Source organism: Helianthus annuus, chromosome 7, assembly GCF_002127325.2.
Source record: "Helianthus annuus cultivar XRQ/B chromosome 7, HanXRQr2.0-SUNRISE, whole genome shotgun sequence".
Taxonomy (NCBI): Eukaryota; Viridiplantae; Streptophyta; class Magnoliopsida; order Asterales; family Asteraceae; genus Helianthus; species Helianthus annuus.
The window spans coordinates 46,211,311-46,222,505 of NC_035439.2; the positions used below are offsets into that span (position 1 = coordinate 46,211,311).

General features: G+C 39.0%; 1 long non-coding RNA gene and 1 other non-coding gene across 2 annotated transcripts; both read right to left on the reverse strand.

Annotated features, from left to right (window-relative positions):
* Positions 1-1,373: 1,373 nt before the first annotated feature.
* Positions 1,374-1,844, reverse strand: LOC118480582. The gene is made up of 2 exons (XR_004863392.1): positions 1,795-1,844; positions 1,374-1,591 (listed from the first exon to the last, which is right to left on the reverse strand). It is a non-coding gene; the product is annotated as an uncharacterized LOC118480582 (long non-coding RNA).
* A 9,092-nt stretch (positions 1,845-10,936) lies between these two features.
* Positions 10,937-11,010, reverse strand: TRNAW-CCA. The gene has a single exon. It is a non-coding gene; the product is annotated as a tRNA-Trp (tRNA).
* Between the last annotated feature and the right edge of the window lie 185 nt (positions 11,011-11,195).

Consider the following 11,195-nt stretch of genomic DNA (forward strand, 5'->3'; position numbering starts at 1 on the left):
GTTGTTGTTGCGATTCTGATTCTGGTTCAATTGAGGGCAATCACGTTTGTAATGACCTTCTGCTCCACACTGGAAACATCCCCGGTTTCCACGCTGTGGCTGCTGCTGCTGTGGGTTCTGTGGAGCTGGTAGTTGCGGTTGCTGGTTCTGATTTGTAGGCCGTGGGCTCCTGCAGTCTTTGGCCTCGTGACCCATCTTGAGACACCTTTGACAACGACCCTTGTTGCACTGGCCGCTGTGATGTCTGGTAGTGGTCAGTCTTCTGTTGCTGAGCTTGAGACTGAACTGTTGCTGAACCTTTGCTAGAATCCCCATCCCACTTTCTTTTGTTGTCACTGGGAGTAGTAGGAGTAGCGGCTGAAGTGGTAGCACTGATGCGTTTGGGCAACTTGTTCTGTTCCACCGCCTGATCCGTGAGGCGATGAGCAAGACGCTGAATGTCTTGGATGTTGTCGAGGTTAGCCGATGTAACATGGCTCTGAATTTCTGAGGCTAGACCCTTGAGGTACAGTTCGATACGCTTGATCGGAGGGTCTACCATGGTTGGACACAGGATGGCCAGTTCGTTTGACCGTTTCGTGTAAGCTTCAATCTCTGACCCCGTCATTTTCAGGTGATACAGCTCCACTTCCAACTTGTGGATGTCATCACGCATGCAGCTGCCAACCCGAGAATCTGAACTTGGGCGTTCCACCAAGTTAGCGCAATCCCTTCCAACGTGCCAGTGGCGTACTTGACCCTGCGAGCCTCAGGGCATTCACACATCTCGAATACCGACTCGAGCTTCTCAAACCAATGGAGGAGTCCCACTGCCCCCTCGGTGCCACTGAAAGTGCTTGGACGACAGTCCATGAAGTTCTTGAAAGTGCAGACAAGTTGTGGAGCATTTTGACCTGCTGGTGCAGCTGCAAGTGCCGCAGCTACTCGTTCATTGATAAGAGCCGTCAACTGGGCTTGAGTCATGTTCACACGTCCAGACATGATCTTCATAGTAAAGGCAGGGTAAGTGAGAAAGGTTCGCGAGTAGTGCGATGACAGAAAAGTGTAAGCACACAGGTGTTCTCAGGCAACAGTGTCATGTGTATCTAACGTAATACGAGCAAGTTCTATGCATTTCTAGCAAGCAGGTAATAAACATAAACCATATTACCTAGAATGTCGAGTCTTGCACGTGGAGCGAAGTGTCGTTGTGGATCGTTGAGAGCACTGTTCTGGTTATAGTCTGGTTTTAATAAAAACGTTTTTTTTTTCCATATTAAAACCAAGTTCTCTATAACCAATGGCTCTGATACCAATCTGTCACACCCCCAAAAATCCACTCGCGAAGTACCACCGCTTGGGAGCGTGACTGACCAGGATCAAGCCACCAATCATATCGAACATAGCATTTAATAATAAAAGTAGATAATGTAATTCATCACGACATGATTGATGTTCAAAACCAAACTTTGTTTAAGTAGCGGAAGCATGTAAGTAAACCCAACATAAAATAATAATGCATGAAATGTCATATGTGTTTTATTAAGCATTCACGATCCATGCCCACAACGACCTGCTCCTCCTTGTGCAAGCTCCATAAGTACCTAAGGTCCTGCAAGGCATGCAGCAGAGAGTCAACAACTAGTTGAGCGAGTTCACAGAAAATAAGTTTATAACAAATCATATATGCATTTAGTGGGGGCTTCCCCTGTAAGTATGTACTAATAGTGGGGGTTTCCCATGGTCATATGTATTACTGGTGGGGGCTTCCCACGTTTATCTTTACTAATGGGGGCTTCCCATGTTTGTACTTACTAGACTATTTGCAACCATGTGTTCTTCTTAAACCGAGAACAGGAATACGTACTAGGTCACGTAGGGTTTACGTGAGTGCCCTTCCCCGAGGACAGTGGTACGTGTGGGGTTTACGTAGGATTTACGTAAGTGTCCTTCCGACCCGGAAGACAGTAGTAGGTATTAGTTTACGTAGGTTTTACGTAAGTGTCCTCCCGACCCGGGAGACAATGGTAGATACTAGGTTACGTAGGTTTTACGTAAGTGCCCTGACTAACCTGAGGACGATGGTCTATAGTCTAGCGTTTGCGTAAGTACGAGTAATTATCCATTTCAAATAATCCAACCCAATTCCCAACCCAGGAATCCCATGCCTTGGCTGTGTGAACTCACCTTGGTTTGCTCGGCAGATACACAAAAGGTTCTTGAACTAAGGGTGGTCAACCACGTCCTAGCAGGGTTACCATACAAGTCAGGTTTTGACTAAAGTAATGCACGTATGTATCACATAAGATCGCATATAGGAAAACACATACGGATCATGGCAAATACGCAACATCACGTTCAACAGTTATCCTGAATTCCGGATTGGGCTCGCACAAGCTTAGGGCCTTGTGCGAGTCATCCGTTGGAGCCCAAAGCTACCCGGCCCAACATATAACATAAGTGTTTAACTAAGTAACCGGCCCAACTATCATACAGACAATTAACACATTTCGGCCCAAATAAAAACACATAAGTGACTTGTGCGGTCCGGATTGGGTTGTGTGATCCGGCCGGGTTGTGAGATTAGAGCTAGCCAGCCCAACATATCATCCGGCCCAAACAGTTAAACAAAACATATGACTTGTGCGATCCGACAGCCTTGTGCGACTGAAGCTTGTGCGGCCAGATCAGGTCTTGTGCGACCTGATCTTGTGCGATCAACAACTTGTGTGTTTTGGGTCCTTGTGCGACCAAGGACTCTTGTGTGATTGGTTTAAAATTTCCGGAAAAACATGCAATCGGTTACAACTTAACAATTTCCTTATTTATCATATCAATCAATTAACAAATTTCCAATCATCCAACTAGCATATCATCGATCAAGCAGGGTTTTTATTATGAATTTCATATGAACCCTAACCGGTTTAATCATGTACAAACATTATAATCGTTCAATTCACATGAACATGTAGCCGAGTATATCAACATAACCCGATTCACTAGCACATCAACAAGCTACAATCTGAATCATATAACATAACAACGGATTAACATCTATCTCCAACCGATTACTTGCATGAAAGCCGATTCACATACATATAAGAATATCATTGATCATCATACATACACCTCAAATCATGCAATCGAAACATGTAACCATACATCATTTATAAACACATATCATAAAGCACTAACCGGTTAAGAACTTGTGATGAGAATGATCCGAACAACAAGGATCTTTGATCGAAAAGGGGAAATGCTTCACCGCCGGCTTCGAGAGAGAAGGAGAGAAAGCTAGGGTTCTTGTGTGTGAGAATGTTATGGTAAAAGTGTAGAATGGTTACAACACATCATGTGTTAATCGACTAGAGGGATGGGCCGAACCCAACTTGGGCTGCCCATTGATTCCGGTTACAAGCAATGCGGCCCAAATGGCCTTGTGCGCTTGAGTAATGGTTGTGCGGTTCGGATCATGTTGTGCGTTTGGGCCATTATATACGTACATACATACATTACAAAACACAAAGCACATAATCATAACAATCATTAAATAATATAGCTCACATAAGCACGTAACGTTACACAAAGTGGGTTCGAAATACGAGTTGTCACAATTAGGGTTTTACTTCCCACAATTCGCAATCAAGAACACACACACAAACACTAGACTACCTCTCTCTCTCGACTCGGAACCAAGGTAGCCGAACACCCCTTTCCATCGAAGCTTTTGGATTCGGATCATTCCTTTTCTCATCTTGGTTAGTAGTATGTTTATCGATTACGTGTTTAATATATATGATTACGTGGTAATGTTGTTATTAATCGAATTGCATGATCTAGAATTCTTGCTACATGATTGATTGTGTTCATAATAATCGGCTCATGTGAACATTGGTTATGAGTGTATATATATATATATATATATATATATATATATATATATATATATATATATATATATATATATATATATATATATATATATATATATATATATATATATAATCGGCTGCATGTTAAAGAAATCGGATTGATTTCATGATGGACCGAATACTTGTTAATCAACTGTGGTGTTATGATAAGATTTAGGTTGCATGATAGTCAAATAATTCGGTTTGTGCATGAATGATGATTTGATTGTTACTGTTCTTGATGATGATAGGAATGTTCTTGATTATCGATTAACTGCTGTTTGAATACGGAAACTATTGTGTTTGATTTGATTGGTGAAACTGCCAAGTTGTTAACTGAAATTACGGAATGATTGTTACTGATTAGTTATGGAAATCTGTTACACTTTGTCCCGACCAGGGTTGCGACTCGAGAACCCTTAGTCTCGACTCGAGACCACATTGCCGACACACAACAGCACAAACCGAGACCACTGTTGCGGGTCCGGTTGCGACTCGAGACCGTGTAGTCTCGACTAGACCATGATGACTCGAGATCTCCATTGTTGCGACTCGAGACCCCGAAACCAATACAACTCGAGATCGTTAGTCTCGACTCGAGACCGCGAACACTTGAACACTATTGGACTTTCACTGTTACGAGCCCAACTGATTGGGCCGGATACTTGGACTTGTTACGTGATTGCTATTGAACTGCTATGAATACTTGTGCATGCCATGTTTATACTTGTGTACAATACGTGTAGGACATACGTGCTATACTTGAATACGAACCTAACTTGTATGGTAACCATGGTAGGACGTGGTTGACCACTATATAGCTTAACCGAACTTTGTGTATCTGCCGAGCAAACCAAGGTGAGTTCACACAGCCAAGGCATGGGATTCCCGGGTTGGGAATTGGGTTGGAAGATTTGAATTGGATATTTACTCGTACTTACGCTATAGCTAGACTATATACCATCGTCCTCAGGTTAGTCAGGACACTTACGTAAAACCTACGTAAATTAGTATCTACCACTGTCTCCCGGGTCAGGAGGACACTTACGTAAAACCTACGTAAACTCATACCTACTACTGTCTTCCAGGTCGGAAGGACACTTACGTAAAACCTACGTAAACCCCACGCGTACCACTGTCCTCGGGGAAGGGCACTCACGTAAAACCTACGTGACCTCGTACGTATTCCAGTTCTCGGGTTAAGAAGAACACTCATGGTTGCAAATAGTCTAGTAAGTATAAATATGGGAAGCCCCCATTAGTAACAAATATAACCATGGGAAACCCCCACTATTAGTACATACATACATGGGAAGCCCCCATCAAGGAACTTACGAATTACCATTACGTACTTACTTCCTGTGAACTCGCTCAACTAGTTGTTGACTCTCTGCTGCATGCCTTGCAGGGCCTTAGGTACTTATGGAGCTTGCACAGGGAGGAGCAGGTCGTTGTGGGACATGGATCGTGGATGCCAAGTTAAACGTTTAAACAATTGAACTTACGATTTATATTGGGTTTACATACTTATGCTTCCGCTACTCAAATTATGTTTTGTTAAACACCAGTTATATTGTGATGGGTTGAATTGATTACTTTTAATATTTAAATGCTATGTTCAATATGATTGGTGGCTTGATCCTGGTCATGTCACGCCTCCAAGCGGTGGTACTCCGCGGGTGGATTTTGGGGGTGTGACAGAATCATTGAAATCTTTGTTCTATTACAAATCAGATAAATACAAATATTGTCTTTCAAATTTTAAAGTCGCTAAGGCACGAGTCCATCCTATGTGTAGCATATATCAACAATCATCACAAAGCAGCACCTGAAACATGTGTAAAAATAGGTACGTCAGCATAAAAATGCCTGTGAGATACATAGGTTTTATTGTAAATAGGATTCATGACTTATAAGTTTAAAGAAAAAGTGTTTAAGAAAAGTTAGTCATGATCCTTGTAAAATGCTTTTGTTTTGTAAATCATATAAAAATCGATAAGAAAACAGTTGATATAAAAGAAAGATGTATAAATAAATAAATAATTAGGTAAAAATGAGTTTGTATATATGTATATATATATTGTTGAAAAACAATATTTTGATAAAAAGGTTCATAGTATATTTGAAAATATACCTTGGATTTAAGAAAGTCGAATAAGTAATATATTAAAATATATTTTAGTTCCAAAATAGTCAAACAGATAGTATATTAAGGGGGTGTTTGGGGTTGAGTTTTGAAAATAGATTATGCGTTTTGAATAATCAGAATCAGATAATTAGCATAATTAGCTGTAACAAAACGTGCTGCAGAAAGATAGTGTTTGGATTTGATTATGTTGTTTGATATCACAATAATCAGATAATCAACATTGTTTGGATTTGATTATGTTGTTTGATATCACAATAATCAGATAATCAACTATTTGAGTGTTTGGCAAGTATATATATTTCAAAAAAATAAATAAGTGAAAACGTAAAAAATCAGTTTTTGGATTATCACGTTTTCCTGCAGCAAGGGGTGACCTACTTATGGATTATCACGTTTTGAACTCTACAAAACGTAAAAAATCACTTTTTATTAATTTTTTACCAAACACTCAAAATAGATTTTTTGCGATTTCAAAACACAATAATCAAATAATCAGGTTGAAAACGCAATCCCAAACACCCCCTAAATATACTTTAGTTGTCAAAATAATAGTTTTCAGTAGTATATCAAAAGTATACTTTTGGTTTCATAAATAACATATCAAAATATGCTTTGGATTTGATAAATAACATATTTAACTATGTTTTGGTTTTGTAAATAACATATCAAAATATGCTTTGGATTTGATAAATAACATATTAAACTATGTTTTGGTTATTAACAAAATATATGTTGGTTTTGTACAATACCACACATGAGAGTATATCAAACTATACTTTTGGGAGTATATCAAAATATACAATAAAAGTGTGATTTAAGAATTCATTCAGACCTAGTGCATCAAACAACACCTTTGAGACTATAGGGATACCACAAAGGCAATCCCTATTTGGATGGAAAAATAAATTGGTTTCAGACATTCCATGGCAACAGGAATGGGGTGTCAAATCCTATAACGCTATATCATACTACCAACCGGTCTGGTGAACAAAAATAAGTACTATTCCAACAATTTATTTTATAATCTTTGAAAAAACAGCGTTTAAACCATAAATAATCATTTAGTTTGTCAAAAGATAAGTATTAACATGTATAATCAATTATACATTGAAATCATGAAAATAACAGATAGGTACACATGCTTCACCCCAAAACGTTTAAAAAACAGTAAAAGAGGGGACTATGTACTCACTTGAGAGTGCTTAGAAGTCTTGAACAACTACCAAGCAGGCTAGAGGAGTCACGGAAATCAAACGGCACCTAATATAGGTAACTACATAAATAAACCGGACCTATAACGGAAGATCGGATAGGATGAGGTCTTGTAAACCAAATGAGTGTGAGAACTCATATGATATGGTTTAACAAGGCCTACATACTAAAAGGAAACCTAACCTAAGTGCTTACGACCCATTATGACCCGTTTAGGTAGCTTGCGCTACTTTAATGCATCGCTCACGTAAAACGCGTTCGGACCGTCTAACTAGTCCTATGACAAGTATTATATGCCCTAACATGCTTAATTATGTTGCATAATTAGTTAAATGATAAAAGTTTGGGTTACATATGCTTAAATATCAATTATGCATGAAAAGGGTATTCTGGTAATTTTCTAAGGCATATAAACTACCTATCATACAACTACTTAAACGAAGTGACCATAAGGTATAACCTCGAAAGGTTATTCCCTATACAACTATGGTCACCTAATGTGTTTGGTCGGATCCTAAAGATCGACCAAACGGGTCGGGTTCGAAGTATAAGCGATTGATTAGATCGCTTACCTTACGACCCTATATAAGCACTAAACCTAAAGTGACGAGCTAAACATGTTAAAACATGTTTAACGAATTTAGAAAACAGGTTTGATATCAAAACAAACGGTTTTGATACCTAAAAGTAGTTTGGTTACAAAATACGCAAGAATACGCATTTTGTTCGAAACTACGACTCGTCACTATACCTAGATAACGTGGTAATCAATAGGTATAGTCACTAGGGACTATAACCATCGTGATTACGCTCACGTTATGAAGTTCAAACGAACTTCGTGTTGACCATGGACTGGTCAAAGCTGAAAGTCAAACAGAGTTTGACTTTTAAGCTAGAAAGCGATAAAAGAACGAAAGAGGACTTACAAAGGGTCTAAATAGATTTGGTTCTAAGTATTCTCAGGTAGGTAGTGAATAATCACAACCACTTAGAGAAATCTCAGACCAAATGTGAGGAAAATGAATGAAGAGCATGGCCTTATATAGTTTTCGCCCAAAACCGTTAAGATCATTTCTTGGTAAGGAGGGGAAGATCTTGGCCATACACTTGTTGGGGAATGATTGGGGGACTTGTTCATCACACAAACCAGCCCATAGAGTGCAAATCAGGGGTTGAAAACCATGGGAATAGGTGGGAAAGGCCAGATTCAATGTTTCTGCATTTTTGCTGGTCTGGGAGGTCCTTACGGACCGTATGGGTTAGTGCTTACAGTCCGTAAGCCTTGTGCAGGTCAGCAAGTTTCAAAAATGGCAGTTTTAGTCCCTGAAGCCCCAAACTTGGTTTTTGATGCATTTTTGACACGTTTAAACCCCGTTAACCCTATTTCAAAGCTCTAAAATGAAGCTAAATTATAGGGAACTTGAAATATGCTCAAAAATATCTCGGATGTTGGCTCGTTTGGTCGTACGGTTGCGTTGTTCGGTAAATTACGACGGAAGTCGTAACGGACGCAAAAGCGATCCAAATTAAGCGACAAATGGAATTTTATCATGCCAATCACTAAAATAAAATATTTTAATGATTACATAAATTTTTGGATGTCCGGATGTATTCAGAACGTAAGATATGCGCGAAAATGCAAACTTATACACTTTTTAACGCTTTTAGTCCCTGAATGACCAAAAGTTTATTTTTGCGCACCAAACACCTCAAAGCCTATTTCTAAGCTATGTAAAGGATATTTATGGCATATTTAACTTATGATCAAGTTCCGGAATGTTCGTTACAGTACAATTCGGCATACTTTCGCAGTTTGTCGAATTTAGTCCCTGTAACCGAATAAACTTGATTTCACCACACCAAACCTTCCAAAACTTATTTCTAAGTTATGTAAAGGTTATTTAAGGTATGTTAAGCCTATTTCACTATTCCGGAGTGTTCGTTGGATTAAACTGGTTATATTTACGCATCTGTGCACGTATAACCTTCCAGAAAGCGATTTGAAGCTTGAAATCGAACAAGAATTGATATGTGCAAACGATACACATATTTATACAAATCCCAAGCATGAAATACAATATTTCATTGGTTTGGTATTTGCTTGTTGGTTGAAGTGACACAGGTGTCACAGTCTCCCCTACTTTAGGAAATTTCGTCCCGAAATTTGATTTTAGAGGAAACTTGTGAAGACAACTGTGCTGGTTTCGCTTTCAAATGAATCCCTCGAACCCTAAGTAAAACTCCGGGCCATGTTAGGATTCTTAGCGAAATTGCCAACTATCAATGTGAAGTCCTTGTAGTAACAAAACATGGAGTTTCGAACTACGGACAGAAGAACGTTTCTTATGAAGACTTATCATAGGAAACTTGGTGTGTGTTTGAGATCAGTGTTGGAGAGTGCAAGAATAAATGACATTGGTCAAGGTCCAGGACTTCTAGTAACTTAAATAACACTACGTTCGCAATGTAATAAGGAACACTTATATATAGGAAGTACCAGCGGTGTATCCACCATGTCCTTTTTACATTGTTCTCGTATCGTTACTCTTGTCACTATAGGTCTTAACACATGACAAAACTTGTTGTGGTTCCTGTGCACTAAATTCCATAATTGTGTATGCATCCATAATTATGTAATTCCTTGCACAGTCCGCACAGTTCATTTCATAATGTGTAGGGAAAAATCAATTGAATAAACATGAAGCGACTTGACTAGACCCCCAAAGGATCTTTTTAACTAGATCAACGAACGATCTTTTTAACTAGATCAACACATGATCTTCTTAACTAGACCTTCGTACGATCTCCTTAAATAGACCACTTAAAAGGATCTTTTCAATTATATCATCACATGATATTCCTAACCAGATTTTCAATTCAATCTGTTTAACTAGACCACTCAAGGGGTCCAATTTTAGAATAGTACTTCATAACCCAAGGGACTTAACTACAACGTAAAAGTCCATTAAGGATTTAAGATAGTACCTTTGGATATCCTACTATGAATCCCTCATATGAGATATGGAAGATTCTACGAGGATTTGGATGGATCACATAAAAACACAAAACACATAAGAAAACACATAATCACAAAATCACATAATTGTTTAACTTGATCTTTACTTTGTTATCTTTGGACATGGATATTTAAAGCACGCCAGGAATCCAATCCGTGGATTCCATTTGGCACTTTAATCATTAGAATCTAACTATGAAGATAGGAAGATCCTAATAAGAATTCGGCTTTGTCCTTATTGAATCGTAATGTACGTATTAAGGCATACGAATAATTCAATTAAGGGCTCTGATTTGAGTGATATTCATCCACAAGGATCTAATTATGAGGATAGAAAGATCCTACATGGATTTTGGAATTTGTGTAACGAGAGGTGCTTCGACACCTTGCACTAGGCGTGCTTAAGTCGATACACAAGGTAGAAAGTTCATGAGGTTGAGGCGCTAGATATGCCAAGGCGCCATATGAAGCAGAATTTGAAGGTTAAGCAGCAGCAGGGTTTGCAACAGCTTCGCTTAGGATTGCAAAGCGGCACATGTTAACCAAATGTCCCCATCGTCCACTATGGGTACATTTGAAACAGGGTATCTGATTCGGACGATGACGGTGGCATCGATTCACAAGTTCCAGTTAGTGTTTCAGTCGAATTCGATCGAAGAAGATCCGAATCACGCTCTGTAGGATTTGAACCTACGACATCGGGTTTTGGAGACCCGCGTTCTACCGAACTGAACTAAGAGCGTTTTCTTATCATAAAAGAAAAAGGATTCGTCCCAATACATCTTGTATGCATACTATATAGTATCATAAGAATGAAAGATTCTATATGATATGTCCAATGTGAGTTGATCTCAAAAAACCATATCCGGTTCATCCTTCGGAACCATATCACATCCCGAATCTAATGAAATAGGATGAATTGTCCTGT